A 16,015-nucleotide genomic window follows, 5' to 3' on the forward strand; every position below is an offset into this window, starting at 1 on the left:
ATAATAATGCCGAGAAGATTCTGCAAACCTTGTTAACTTCCAAGATCATTAGCAATAAAGTAGATCTCGGTTGTAAATGGCCATGTTTTTAGGCACATAAAGTATTAGTTTGTCTGGAACACTTTCCTCTGTATACTGAAGTCGGCCCCTGGCTTAGGTCCTGAGTCTGTGGGCTGTAACATGGAACTTGCAATTAAAATACTGTTTCCAAAAAAAAATAGGATAAAATAAAATACTGTTTCCTTTCGCTTACATGCTTTAGTAAGGAAACAATAGGAAGTTAGAGGTGCTTTATCCAGGAGAAATAACAATTTGCTTATTTTCAGCTCAGTGCTGTGCTGGTTTGCTCTACAGTTTCTGAAGCCAATTTCTTAAAAGTGAGGAGGTGAGGTATTTTATGGGTCCATAAAAGGTTTTTTAAAAGCAGGACACCCCAAAATTCCTTGTGGGAAGATTCAGTTTTCACTGGACCAGAAAGAAAAGTTCTCTGGTGAGGGGAACACACAGGGACACAAGAAGATAGTGATGGGTCTCATCTCCTTCATCACTCTTGACTTGATGCTTAATGGAGGAGGCTGCTTCAGAGAAACAGCCCCTGGTGAAGTGCTAGTCCTGCACCTGAAATGGGGGGCTGCACGGACCTGAAGACCAATGGTCATTCACCCCCAGCTCCATGACAGGCAATGGAGGATCCCGTAGTCACTGTTGATAAGGACAGTTTCTGCAGAAATCAACTAGCTTGTCTTCTCTGCATAAGGTTTTCGTTTGGTTTGGTTTGGTTTTTGTGTGTATGTGTGTGTGTGTGTGTGTGTGCGTGTGTTTGCTTTTTTGTTTTTGTTTTTGTTTATATGATGTGCTATATGTACGTATTAGGTTCAGCAATTTTTTTTTTAAAAAGCTTTAGTTAAAGCACCAAACACATGTGACTCAAATGTAAACGCTTTCCTATTGAACTTTGGGCTGTGATACAAAGAAATTTTACTACAATACATAATTCTATATCGTTTGAGAAATCAGGCTTGGAGTTAGAAGTAGCTTTGCTTCACAGCTCTGCCATTTACTAGCACTGTAATTTTGGATATGACGGAGCCACTATATTTTACTTTTCTCATCTGTAAAATGAGAACAAGAACTGTACCTGCCTCAGAGGATTATTACAGGGATTGAATGGGTTGCCTGGGTGTCAGTGCAGTGCCGGGCCCATAGGCAGACTGAGTAGAGAGAGGCTAGGGTTAGCATGACGACTTATAACCCTGTTTCCTGAGGCTGGAGAATAACAGTAACGAAATAGCAACTCTGTTAGCAGATTTATAAGAACTACAGGCCTCTTCAGATGCTACCCAGGGGTATCTCCCTTCCCGAAGCAGACCCTCTCTCTCCTTCTGGGGCACTGTTTCTCCCTCCCACTCTAGCTGCTCTGGAAATGAACCCGCCACCCTGGTACTGCTTTCTCCAATGATCCGATATCTACCCCACTTCTCCAGCCTATGTGGTGTCATCCAACATCACTCAGGTTCCAAAACAGTGTTGCCTAGAGATTTCTGTGATCTTGGCGTTTGTCCCTTCTCCTGAAGTTTGTCACAAGCTCCCCGGGGAAGAAAACTGGATCCACAGAAGAAGCTGAACCCACGTCCCTGAACATTCCTCCATTCTCCTGTTGATTTCTGGCTCTTGAAAGATGACTGGTCGTTGGTTAACCACTTACTTACTTATTTCCCTATGAAGCTCTTTCATCTTCCCCCTAAATAGACAACCTGCTGGTCCATTCCTGTTGTTCGTGTTTGACTCCTCGAGGTGAATACATCCAAGACTCCCAAGCTGGACTTTGTGCCATACGTTTCTAGGCACAGAAAGGAACAAGGGACATTTCATAAACAGAAGAGAAAGTTTAGGTACAGAAAGGAACAAGGGACATTTCATAAACAGAAGAGAAAGTTTAGAAACTTTAGGCCCTGAAGTGTTGCCCAGTGGAAGGAAAGATTAATATGCTTCTGACAACTAAGACGGGTAAAGGCTGTAGAAAAAAAGATATTAGCTAAATTTAAGCATGAGTATTCTAATAGCCATGGCTGTACAGGATGGCTGCTCTAGGAGAAAATGAGCTCTCTGTTTCTAGAGGTATTCAAGCAAGGGCTGAATGATTACTGGCAGGATGGCCTATAAGGGAGATTCGTGCATCAGTGGGATTAAATGATCCTGAACAATGGTGGCTCTAAATTTCTCTGTAAGAGGATCTTTAGCACAAAGACAATTTGAAAGGTATATTAGAAAGTGAGGAAGGATTCAGTGATTGTCTTGAAGCTATATTTTGTATAAAGCTTTACGTACAATTAATAAATTTCAATTATCCTTATCAAAGCAAGAAGTGATGGGCTGAAGGCGATTATTCATTCCTGAAGCATGTGTTGAACATCTACCATGTGGCAAGCTCCTTTCTTGGTTTTGGGGTAGACTGATGAGCAAAACAAAGTTTCTTTTGAGTTCATACTCTAGTTGGAGGCAGGGAGGACCTATGGGGGGCGGGGGGAGTACATACAAGAGAAGGCGGCTATATGTTAAGACACTTTGCCAACTTCACTTTTTCCCACTTCCTCTAGGGTCTGTCTGTCCTTGGAGTTTCCTTGAGACACTATTCTCTAGGACCCCTCTAACCAGATTAAAGGGGAAAGAGTTGATGGATGATAGATAAATCTGAGATCCTAAGAGATGTGATCCTACCAGCTATTAATTTCTCTTGACTCAACCTGGGAAGGGCAAGACCTCTCTCATGGACCTAGTAAATGCTTAATAAATAAATACACAAGGAAATAATGTAGAAGACGTTACCAAGGGATCTCATATAAATCCTTCTTTGTATTACTTGAGAGAAAAAAGGATATAAAATCATCTTTCTGGGTCAGATGTGGCAGATGAGTGGGTCAGATGTCCTTTTAGTTCTTGCGAAAGTCTGCAACTTTTCGAGAACCACGCCTTGCATCTCCCTTGGAGTCTCTCTCCTGGCACTGGATCTTCTAACCCCCACTGTTTCCATCACAGAATGGATTCTTGGAAGTGAAACAGGCCTGTTCAAGAACTCCTCTTTATGCAATGAAGGATGTAAGGAAACTGGAGTAGGTTCAAAGAAGAATAGCAAGAATGATTAAGGGGCTGAGAGCATGATTTATGTTGAATGATTAAAAGGATTAAACATGCAGAACTTGGCCAATGCTACATAGTTAGCTATAAAAAAATCAAAATTAAGTGCCAAAGCTCTCAGCTCCCATGAAAAATACAAATTTGCATATAATTTGGCCCATACTTCTACATGAAGTTGAGCAGAGCCTTAGTGAGGCAGCATTCACATGAAGCCAAAACCACTAGTTTCTTTGGTCAGTTCACAGTACAGCCTGGTCACACAGTAAAATCTCGCTATTTGACCTAATTGAGTAGATGATTGTATCACAGTGTCCACCCAGGGCCACATCCACATGTGATGCATGTATTTAGTGTATAAAAGAATGTAATGTGCCATTTACCCGAGAGTCACAGGCTAAAATCCCTGCCCGGGCAGACAGGTAGCCAGATGAGAGAATGAGTCGAGCCTGGAAGGTGCCCATGGAAAGGAGACAGCCACTGTGGCTTCCGGCTCATTTTGCCATGAGGAATTTTGGCCTGGGTTGTGAGATCTTCTTGCCTATCATATGAAACCAGTGATTCAGGGAGCTTGCAGGAAGTAAGTAATGAGAAACCAGCTCAGAGAGGAGTTGCTGGTGGAGCTGGTCCCCCAGGATTACATCTCTTCAGAGAGGAAAGCAGGAGCTGAAAGTGGGGGGTAAGGGAAGGGTGGATAAGAATGTATGTGAGGAGGCAACTAAGTGGCATTCATTGGAATTTAAAAATGCAGATGGTTACATTAAAAAAAAATCTATTGACTTAATTTTAAAAAGTAAACACTGCTAGGAATGTCATTCTGGGGATCCCAGTTCACCTTTTATCTGGCTCACTTCTTCATTTCAGTCTTAGAAAACATGAGGTCCAGAGAAAAGGGAAAGATACTCTCAAAGGTGTAGTGAAGAAATTATCAGAACAAGAGCTGAGTAGAAGCGGTAGACCGTCAGAGGATATTGGGGTTCTTTTCCGATTCTATTGTCTGGATAAGTTCCATCTGGGCTCAGAACGTCTAGGTTTTCTAGTTCTGCCTGTTAAATAAAGAGGCTGGACAGCATGGGTTTATGCTTTTCTTACACCTCTCAGCCTGTCCTCTATCAGGACCCCCATGAGGGGAAATACACCTAAGAATTTTACAATTATAATCCCAACACGCACAGGCACATAGATACATCAATGTGCATTCATGTGCAAGCTGAACTTGAATGAGGCATTACTGAACATGAGGAAAGGGTATTTTTTAGAGGACCGTGTAGGTTTGTTGGGGTTGTGCACTGCAAAATTCCAGAGGTGTCAATGTTAAGAGTACGCTCTGTGTTTGGCGCTGCAAGGAGGTATCAGCCTGGCAGTGTAAGCCCAGAAACACTGAGAGGAGCTCTGGTGTTGGAGTTCTGAGACATCACGGCTCACACAGCCTAAAATGCCATTTGCCGATGGCAGAGATTTCTTTGACATGCTCACTGCCCCACCTACAGCTACAACGGCTTTGAGAGACAGAGAGAGAGGAAGAATCAGAAAAGAATTCTGATGGAAAATGGTTACAGCTTCAAAAGAGTATTGTCCATTTTAACAGGTGGACACAATTTTGAGTAAAGGAGAGCAGTCATCATTTTTAGAAAAGGAACATTTGGATTAAACACCCTGAAAAATTATGACAGCGAGAATTATGAGATTGGGGAAATATGTACTAAAGGAAGTGGTGGAAACTCCATCCCTGGAGCCATTTGAAAATCAACAGGATAAGGAATTAGAAAATCTATTCTAGGAAAGAATCCTCCATTGATTCCCCCGGGCCTACGGGATGATATAATGGGTCTACTCCATCTCTAATTGCTATAGTCCTTAGACTTTATGTATTTTCCAGGGTTTTATAAAGCTGCTGTTAGACCAGCATTGCACCACCCCCCCAAAAAAGGGAAAAAAACAAACTCCAAACAAACCCTAACCCAGTTGCTCCAAGGAGCATAAAGATTCTCCCAAATGGAAATTGTGTGTAATAAAATTCTCCAGTGAGAACTCCGTTATTTCCCGAAGGCAGTCTACCAAGATGAGAAACATCATTATCATTTTACTTCATTTATCCGGTTTTCTCTTTCTGGTTTATTTTAATTTCAGAGGAGGAAAAGCAATGGGACTGTAAACCTCATAGCTCTGGATGAGAAGCATTTGTATTTTTTTTCTCCTTCTGTTCACTGAGATTCCACCAGGAAGAGTGGCTCTCTTGGTGGATTGGTAAGAGCAGGATCAGTGTATCACCCAGGAGAAATGAAGGCCTCCACACCTGCCCTGGGAATGTGGGGAAAAGGGAGTCCTCTGAGGCTCAAGAACTGAATTGTTGGGTTCTCTCAATAAAGCGGGTGTAACGAGTAAGTGGGAATAAGTCCTGGCTGTGTGTGGAGGCTTTGGTGATTGTGGTTTTCACCCTTTTTCGTCTATATCATTGTGTTACCTCTTTTTTTTCAGTTATGGACTCAGAGATAGGAGAAATTTGAGTCTTATTGGGGGAATTTGGAGATTCCTTATTACACATAAAGTCTCAGAAATATCACAGTGGTGGGGCATCTGGGTGGCTCAGTGGTTGAGCATCTGCCTTCCACTCAGGTCCTGATCCTGCAGGTCTGGGATCGAGTCCCACATTGGGCTCCATGCGAGATGCCTGCTTCTCCTTCTGCCTATATCTCTGCCTCTCTCTCTGTGTCTCTCATGAATAAATAAATAAATAAAATCTTAAAAAAAAAAAAGAAGTATCAGTGGTCAGATGCCCAGGTTCTACATTCCAGGGTTCTCTCTCTGTGGCAATAGCTACAAGGGAGCTTAGTAGTATCATCCAAAATCATGCCTAAATCATATGATGAGAGAAACAGATATTTCCATGAAATATGGTTGCAGTACTCACTGTAATCTGCCTTCTGGTTTAAAAAAAAAAGTGGAGGGGTGCCTGCCTGGGCGGCTCAGTCAGTTAAGCATCCAACTTTTGATTTTGGCTTCGGTCATGATCTCAGGGTTTTGAAATCAAATCCCACATTGGGCTCAGTGCTGGCAGTGAAGCCTGCTTAAGATTCTCTCTCTTCCTCTACCCCTCCTCTCTCCCCGCCCCCCAAAAAAGTGAAAAATCTGGCCTCACATTCACTTTAGTTTTAATTTTATCTGGGGTTTAGAAATGGGTCCAGAAGCCCAGAACCCTGCAATGAGTAACAACCATCCTTACTTTTGTCTATATATTATGAAACTATAATTAGGAACCGACACTTTATCATAAAGTTTTTTTTCCCAATTGATTTATGTGCCTGGTAATTCATAAACTCACAAAAAAATTTTCTAGTAACTATTTCTTTAGAGACTTCCAACTTCACATAGTGTGAAATGGAGAACGTGCACTTGTGTCAATGAAGGCCACAGCGTGCCCCTAATGGGCCAGAAATTCCAGAATGAAAGCCAGGGAATCTAAAACAAATAGTGGGGTAAGGGAGCCTGAAGGAAGGACCAAAATCAGTTTGGTTTTGTATGATGACAACTTACGTCTAGCGTTGCTTCTTCATTGCCTCTTTTAGAGTCTGATATACTGAACCTCAGAAACTCTCACGTTCATCTTTTTTTTTTTTTCTCACGTTCATCTTGTAATTTAACATTGAAAAAAAATTGACCACCACCACAATGCACTGGTATTTGATTGGGATTTTCAAAAACTGTCTGATTCCAACTCAGTGTTGCCTCAACCTTGGTCCTCCTTGCCTTCCCTGCATCTGTTTCCCTTAGGAAATCTCTGGATCTAGTTTTGACACAGAAACATTTCTCCAGGAAGTTTTGGTCTCTTTCCTTTCCAATCTCCAGTCCTTCCTCTACTGCCTCCATCAATAAACATGTCCCTTTGCCTCTAGTCTAGGGCCAAAGCCTGTATGTTAAAGTGATGGTGTCACAAAACGCCTGGTGATGTCATAAAGTGCTGGGAGATCTGGCAAAGCAGCGACTCTCATTTTTATGTCCCTGGGAAATTATTGGTACCCAAAGGGCCATCACTTCTGTATATGCACCGGTTGTCGTAGAAATAGTTAGGGCCTAGTTAACTTTGGGCATTTACACGTTTGGCACATTGCTATAAAATGTCGTGTACAGAATACAGATTCAAGGAGACAAAGTTATTAAAATGGGGTGGGGTGAGAGGAGACATGCCAATGAAAACAGACAATGTGGATTTTAATCCTTTCCACAGGAATTCAGGCAAAAGGGGAATAAAATAATTCTATAGGGTCACTTGTAATTCAGCTTAAACTAAGCTCAGGAAACGGAATATTTCTCAGAAGGCTGATTTATGCACTTAAAGTAACTAAGTCCCAGGTGCCATAGGAAGTAATACAACTTCGAGCAATGTCCTAGCCTGCATGCTCAAACTAACTGCCTGAATCAATTTCTAACTTCTCTTTAAAACATTTCAGAGTCAGTTCTACTGGGAATGTTTGAGTCCTAGATTCTCCGTTAGCACTGCTGGAAGGGAAGTCCAGGGACCTAGGTAGGCTCTATGTTATAAACAAGTTGTGTTCCAAAGTTTGCCTGTGAAGCATTTCTTTGGAAGCCCAAACACATTTTCTGTAAAGAAACAGAGGTAGACACAGTTAGGCTCTCTGGCTCTCATAACCCTCCGAAGCCTATTTAAACCAGATGCAGGTCAAATCCCCTTTAGTACATAAAGACTAGAGAACAGTCACATAATCATACAAAACCGGGGAGTGTTGAGGGGGTGGGGGTTGGCTTTTAAAAACTTCTCTTTTTTTTCGTCTCCCTCCTTTCCTGTATCCCTTAATTAGAAAGGGATAAGAGATGGATGGAAATTTGATGGATATTATGACCGAGGCTTCTCAACATTTGCAAAGATTTTAGAGACCAATGGCACACAGTTTATTTATCATAACTAATTTTGCTGTGGGTGCCTGAGTGACTCTGTCAGTTAAGTGTTTGACGCTTGATCTCAGGTCTCGATCTCAAGGTCATGAGTTCAAGCTTCGAGTTGAGCTCTGCACTGGGCATGGAGCCTACTTAAAAATATATGTGTGTATGTATAATTTATAAATAAATAAATAAATAAATAAATAAGCAGGCGTTTTTGGCATATGGATGATTTTGAGCTAAGGTCATCAAAGACCCACCATGCAGGAAAAACTCTTAAAACCCAGCACAGAGTTTTCCTTTCGTAAAGGAAATCCACATTTGTAAAGGTGTCACCCTCCCTTAGCTCCAAGAGGACTCTACACAGCTCCTATGGATGGTGAAGTCCTTGATTGACAAACCTTACCATGGAGCCCTCCTTTACCATCATCCTTCCCTGACTCCTTCCTCAACCACCCAGAAGTCAAGCCCTTTCCCTTTGTTTCACTTAAAATGGTCAGCCTCCCTCCACCCCCAGCTGTGACCAGCCCCTCGGGTCACTCATCACTGGGTGTCCCATGTGTATGTGTGATGCAGTGGTTTTTTTTTTTGTTGTTGTTTCTTTTTTTTTTTTTATGCAGTGTTAAAAAACGTGTTTGTCTTTCTCTTGAGGAAAAAAGAAAACAACAACGAATTTTGCTTCACTAAGGATAGTTTATCTTTTCTGACAGAGAAAATAGCATGAAAATGGATCAGCAGGGAAAGCAAAAAGAAATCTCTAGCAATTTCTGTGGGAAGGAGGCCCATTTTGGGGGGTAGCCATTGTTGTTCCTAAATCAGGATATCTTGGAACTAAGTGTTTCAAAGTCAGATTTACTTGGAACCATCAAGCTTTGCTTTGTGCCTCGGTTCCAAAGACTTCACTCACCCGGCTCTTTATTAGGCATGCTAATAAAAAGTAAAATAAAAACACTGCTGGCAACCCAAGAGTCTTTTCTCTCAAAGTGCCCCAAAGTGGGGGTACGGAGTGGAACTAATACATCCCAAACAAAGGGCTTGGATCCTTCACGGACTGGATAAGAAGACCTTGATAACTCAGTTGACTGTATTTGGACTTTTCCTGTTTCCTCCTGAACGGAGGCAAGGAACTGAATGAAGCGTTTATCTGAGAAGTGTCAGAACCTTTTAACAATGTTATTACAAGGATGTTAGTAAAGCGGACTGAAGATTTTGGCAGGTACAGATGGGATTATATTTGACTGAATGTATTTTCTTGCTACATGTTAATCTGTACTTTCCTGGTATTGAGCTTTTAAGGAGTTCAGATAAAGGCCTATCAGAAAGTCTCCATTAACCGTCACTGTAGCATCCCTTGTCAGGAAATCAGCCTCCCAGCTGTGACATGGATGGAACTCAGTGATTTCAGTTGAATGTCTGGGAGAAATTACTTGACAGTAGGGATCGTAGCGGGAAAAGTCTGGCTAAGAAAGAAGTCTCCAGAATAGTCCATGCGGGGCTCCAGGATGGGGTGATGGATCGTTTCTAACAGGTTACCTCCAACTTCAACTGAAAATCATTTGAAAGAATCCCAGCTGGGCTTCACAGGCCCTTATGAGAGAGAATGATGACGTCAGAAGTATGTCCACATGAAAAAGTGTCATTCAGGGGGAAAGGACTCTGAGAGGGCCTGGATAGAGAAGTTTGGAGTTTGGGAGGAACAAATACCATTTCCACAAGGTCTTAAATCTTCTTGGCCTACTGACAAAATTTTAAAATCTCCTCTTTCCCTGTTTAAGCCAGAGCAATTTTCTAGTATGTAAATAATTTAGACTCAAAGATAAAAAGGAAACTCTTACACAAGAGTAACTAAAATGTTCAATAAAAGAGAGGCAGTTTTCCTCTAGATAATAATGTTGATGTAGCAGTTTACAGCACCCAAAAAGGCCGTCACGGTATACTTCATACCAAAGAGGTTTCAAATGAAATCAGATTTTTAAAAAAAGATTTTATTTATTTATTCATGAGAGACACACACACAGAGAGAGGCAGAGACACAGGCAGAGGGAGAAGCAGGCTCCTCGCAGGGAGATTGATGTGGGACTTGATCCCCGGACAGGGTCACGCCCTGAGCCAAAGGCAGACGCTCAACCACTGAGGCACCCAGGTGTCCCTGAAGTCAGATTTTTAAAGTATGCAGGTCAAAGGTAGAGGAGAGAGCATACAGTCAAGAACACTTGCAAAGGGATGATGTGAAACTGGGTAAGAACAGAAAAAAAAGGATGACCCAGCAGCAGGGAAAAGTGATTGGAAAATGCGACAACCAAAATCAGTGATGAACAGATAGTAAAGAACAACGGAAGGGTTGGAATACATTGGGAAAGGATGGCAGGCAGGAAACTGAGCTGTTCTACTCCCTTGGGGTTCATTCTTCTCTGATAAAGAAAATTGTCTTCAAACCAGAAAGAATAACAAAAACACGGGAAAAAATAAACTGAAGCCCCAAATAGGTGAGCTACTGCAAAAGGCATCTAACTTTTAAACTATTTTGAAATCTTAGGTTCAGATACATTATATCCTACAGTACATTAAAAAAAAGAATCTCTTGACTGATAAGCCAGGTGACTATTTGCCTCCAGTATATGTTTTTCTTCCACCTATTTGGAAAAGTCTTTCATTATATGTTTGTTGGAAAAAATTTTAAGATTTTATTTATTCATGAGAGACACAGAGAGAGAGGCAGAGACACAGGCAGAGGGAGAAGCAGGTTCCCTGAAAGCAGCCCAATGCAGGACTCAATCCCAGGATCCCAGGATCACGACCTGAGCCAAAAGCAGATAGATGCTCAACCACTGAGCTACCCAGGTGCCCTGAAAAGTTGGTTTTAACTGTAGTTTAGTTAGAGGTGCCCATTGCTGCTAGTAATGAGAGAGCAGTGAACCAGAATCAAAATGGAAGGTGTTTCTAACGATATGTCACAGGGCTTTGGCACTAACTTGGATGACTGAATAAATACTCAAAAATGACGTTGGCTGTTGGAATAGCAGGTTTAAACCAAGGTGAATTCTGATTTTAAAGAATCATGCCATAGAATTACAGGATGTGAGAGATGTGTTTGAACAGCAATAATTGTGAAAAGATTTTGGAGTTCTAGTTAACGTCTTCATATGAATCACAAATGAGAAAAATCAAAGTAATTTTAAGATGTTATGTGTGTTAACACAGGAGATGATTGATACTTTACACTGTCAAAACCTATCTGGAATATTGTGATCCACTGTAAGTCCCAACTTTAAGAGGGACAATGACAAGTCATTACTCATTCAGATGAAGATGAGCATTCTGGAGACACTCATTTTAAGGAGAGAGACCAAAGCAGCTGGGTTTGTCACAGCTGTCTCCATATATGGGAAGGGTTACCATGTGAGAGAAGGATTCATTCATTCTCTGTGTCCCACAGTAGAGAAACAGTGCTGGGATATAGAAGATACAGTATTTACCTTAAATATAAGGAACAGGGGTCAGACACTATATATTTTAATAGGTCAATAAGGTTGAGTGTTAGAAGCACAAGGGGGAGACCGAGAAGGAAGATACCAGTGTGGAAAACAGCAGCGTGTAGTTTCAGTGAGATAACCAGAAAGCAGGTCAGAGCAGGCATGCATTTCCTGGGATTCATTTTATTCTAAAGAGTCTTTTTTTTTCTAACTTCAGAGAAGCCAAAGTTAGTTTGTACGTGCAATTCTTTGGAGAGATGGTCTATAACTATCCACAGGTTCCCAAAGATTCCACAGCCTTAAAATATAAAGTTTCCTTGTGTAAGACCAGAAAATAATTTTGACCGGTAAGGGGACACTTCAGCGGCATGAGCTTTTAGAGCGTAGGTGGAGGAATGAGAAGACAGTCATAGAGGCATAAGGACAGTTGGGCAAGTACACAAGTACACAGATCACATTCAACGGAAGGAACTTTGAAATTGTGGGAACCAGCTGCAGTTCAAATGCTTTGGAAAGGATTCATAAAACAAAAATAGGCACACCATGCCTAGAAGAGGTGTGACATACATATCGAACAAGGTAAATGATGTGCAAAGCAACAATACAACAGCTGTCAGAAAGCCAAGTGGCAGACTAATTCAAAATAAATGGTGCAGAAAAGGGTTGTAAGGTCAAATGAAGGAAAGTTTTAGTAGGGAGAGCCAGAGGCTTAAGGAGACCCTTGTGGAGATGGCTGGACATATGCTAGATCCGAGAGTCAAGTCAAGACACTTTTTCTTTCTTTCTTTCTTTCTTTCTTTCTTTCTTTCTTTCTTTCTTTCTTTCTTTCCTTCTTTCTTTTCTTTCTTTCTCTCTTTTTTTAAAAATGGCTATTTAAACTTTCATATTATGTCTCCTGGGTAAAAACACATCCTTCACCTAAAAAGTACCTAAGTGTTTGAAAATGATGATTAAGTCACACCTTGATCTTCTTGCCTCTAACTTTAAGAGTTCTCAGTCTTTAGGGAACAGACAAGCTCCAGTGAAGAGCCTTGTAGAACTTGATTAGGAGTCAGGATTTGACATGAGGGGAAATAAAGCCTCCACCAGGCTCTGATTAAGAGTTGTATCATGACCAAGAAAAAAAAAATAAAGAAAAGTATTTTGAGTCACAATATTGAATAAGTTGGGAAAAAGCCCAACTGTAAGTCTCTCATGACCAGTCTCAGGGCAGAGCAGTGCACATGGAAAGGATGGGAGGACCAGAGAAACACCACAAAGGGAGGATTGCAGAGCTTGGTGATATGCAGATGTGTGATGGATGAGCTATCAGAGATTGAACTCTCCTTGACTGTGTAATGTACTTAGCAGTCCCAGTCCTCAGACAGGTGCGACTTTGAGCAAAGGCTAGCATTCAGTTTGTCACAGCTTTTTATTACATGTGAAGTACAGATGTATGATAGCCATAGGGGGACATATGGAAACCAAGGGCACTTTCCTGATGAAGGACGGAGCAAGGAAGACCAAAGGCACATCTTGACTAGATTTTGTGTTCTGGTTACTGAAATGAAAGAGGCAATGTCCAAGAGGAACTGGAGGAGGTATTACAAAATTAGAGTCTGAAAGTCCTAGAAGGATCAGCTTGTACTCTGAGTAGAGGAAGCCCAGTGTATAGCATGGCAATCCTCTCTCCTTGCTCTGTATGGTGAGGGGTGGGGAGAATAGAGAAGAAGGTGCAAGGGAATGCTCCACAACCCAAAATTAACTAGTAGAGAAGAATGCCCTCTAGTAACTAGTAGAGAGGGCACTAGTTACCTGGCAAAGTAACTTAAACTAAACTGAAATTCATTGAGCTTCTACGAGGTGTCAGACACTTTATTATACTTTTTGTTTGTTTGTTTAAACCTTATAATTACCATAGAAGGAAGCATAAGACAAGGAAGAGGTGCAACGAGCATCAAGTGAACACCCTATTGATTATCTCTATCGCTAATAGCCCTTGAAAAGTCTCCTCTCTGTGCAGGAAGTGTGTACCTTCTCTGAGACAAGGAGATACTTAAGGGAAAGAATTGTGAACCTTTGGAGAAATTCTAGTCTTGGAATATCATCTGTGCAAAAAATATGTTAAAATTAGAATTTATGACGGAAGAATATTTGATCACAGAGAAGGCAGGACCATAAGAGTTCCCATAGTCTCCTCCCTCAATGAAAAGTAAGTGTTATTTTCATTAGATTTCCTTTTAAGGGACGCGGGCCCAGGTAGAGGGAGACCTGGAACCAAGGTGGCCACTTTCTGGGAACCTTGATCCTATGGGCCTCTGACAGTTTGTGAACCCTGAGAACCCTGAGCTCTCACTCTGACTTCTACAACTTGCAGGAATGTTGGATCGATTGCCACCGTAAATATACAAGTTATCAACTTACATACATGGATTTATTTGATGCCCATTTATTTGATCCTTCGTGTCTCAGCTGAGGAGATAGGACATCTACATCCCACACTCCCTCAAGACCCAGTGCAACATTCAGATGATGGCAAGGATTGAGTAAACTACCTTCTCTCAGGGCTGTAGCCCTTGAAAGGAAAAAGGTTGCTTGTTTCCAGGGCTTTCTAGAAAATAAATGTAGCTAATCCTTTCATGCTGGGTAGATTTAGCTGCATTCCCCAGGGGACTAATATTTCTTCTCACGTTTTTTTTGTTGTTGTTGTTGTTTTTATTTTGAAAATCCTTGTGAATGTCTGAGAAGAGGTCCCCACAGAAAAAACTTCCTCAGTCACAGACACAACGGCCTCTGAATTATGTTGCAGTTTCTAAGTGTGAATGCTGTGTTAATATAGTGTCATGGGTGACAATGAAAATGCACCCGAGTCACAAAATTCAAATTTATGGCTTTAGCAACAGTCTTAACTTTTCCCACTCTGGTGTGCTCGGTGTTTTATGTTGTTGTGCTTCCAGTGAAATTTATGTCTCAGTGTGCATTGTGAGTGAGTTATGGTTACTCTGAGAACCTTAATTTTGCATTTCCTGACTTCTGTGTGTTCAAAGGGACAACTTTTCAAACATGGCCTCCAAAAATAAGGCACAGCCGACCAGCTGATGCTGTGTAATTGCTGTGCGGGCGGAATGGGAGTGACGACTATCCCTGGCTGGGGCTTCTTTGCAACTGTTTCCTGTCTACCTGTCTACAGTTTGCAGGAGCAGAGGGAGACGGGCAGGGGAGGGGTGGGCCCTGCAGCCTCACGTGGATGTTCCATCCAGGGGCCAAGCCTGAGGCACTGGAAAAGGGAAAGATCATGGATTAGTTGCTGTTGCTTGTTTAGGACAGTTTTCATTTATTGAGCACCTACTACACACCAGGGGTTGGTCTAAGGATTTCAGTTCAGTTTTTCATGCTAGCTCTACCTTAACCCTTTATTTTTTTATTTTTTTATTTTTTAAGATTTTATTTATTTATTTATTCATGAGAGACACACAGAGAGAGAGGCAGAGACACAGGCAGAGAGAAGCAGGTTCCATGCAGGGAGCCCGACGTGGGACTCGATCCCTGGTCTCCAGGATCACACCCCAGGCTGAAGGCAGCAGTAAACCGCTGGGCCACCCCGGCTGCCCTACCTGAACCCTTTAAAGCAGGCTGTCACCCCCACTCTGCATACCAGAACCGTGAATGAAATCGCAAATGCATACACTGCCCAAGGTCACATGAGCAGCACAGCGGGAACTGGTTCTAGTTCTATGGACCCAGAGTCCATGTCCCACCCTGGGCTGCTTCTCTGGGCACCGGGTCCTGAGAAGTGACTCCAGCTCAGTCCCTGCTTAGCTGCATCATCTCTCCCTGGACTTTAACCCTGGTTTCCTCTGGTGAAACAAGAATAATACAGAGCTAACAGACTACCATCGGCTTAAGCTGGACCAAGTTTGTTATTTTACTGTTATTGCTGATGCCCTTGAAGAACTTCCCACCCATGCTATTGGACTAGCCAAAGGGAAATGGTCAAGTCAGAACAATTTACCTTTATTTTTCCTTGTTGAAAGCTACACGAGGGGCAAGATTTTTTGGTTTTTTTGTTCATTACATCTACGGAATGCCTCCAAGAGTGCTTGGCACATAGTCACATTTGCTGACTGAGGGAGTGATTTGCATTTTGCCACCTCCCACTCCATCCCCTCTCCTGCCTCCTCTCAGGCACAGCTGTGTGCTCTATGCTTTGGACACCTTCTGTCTTTTTGCAGAAACTGCTTGTCTTGCCCAATCGCTGTGGCAATTTGCTTTCTGTTTGGGAACTTCCATACCGCGCTGGAAACAATGTGGTGTGTTTCTAACTCTTGGGAGTTTGCAAAGCAGCAGGGGTTTTCTGAATCCTATGTCTAACCCCACAGGATTTTTTGGAAAAGATTTTATTTACTTATTTGAGAGAGAGAGAGAGCATGAGCATGAAAGGGGCAGAGGTAGAAGGAGAAGCAGACTCCCCGCTAAACAGGGAGTCTGATGTGGGGCCTGATTCCAGAACCCTGAGATCATGACCTGAGCTGAAG

The 16,015-nt window shown here is 42.1% G+C and overlaps 1 long non-coding RNA gene across 2 annotated transcripts in view; it reads right to left on the minus strand.

Moving 5' to 3' along the window:
• Window positions 1-16,015, minus strand: part of LOC129515813 (uncharacterized) — a 204,626-nt gene that overhangs the window by 23,976 nt on the left and 164,635 nt on the right. Inside the window, exon 5 of one of the 2 annotated variants that reach the window (XR_008665654.1) lies at window positions 2,971-3,105. The exons of the other annotated variant lie outside the window; for it this stretch is intronic. This is a non-coding gene — a long non-coding RNA (uncharacterized LOC129515813). Of the gene's footprint in view, window positions 1-2,970; window positions 3,106-16,015 lie in introns of those variants that run through there. 2 annotated transcript variants of the gene reach the window in all.

Source organism: Nyctereutes procyonoides, unplaced genomic scaffold (assembly GCF_905146905.1).
Source record: "Nyctereutes procyonoides isolate TBG_1078 unplaced genomic scaffold, NYPRO_anot_genome, whole genome shotgun sequence".
Taxonomy (NCBI): domain Eukaryota; kingdom Metazoa; phylum Chordata; class Mammalia; order Carnivora; family Canidae; genus Nyctereutes; species Nyctereutes procyonoides.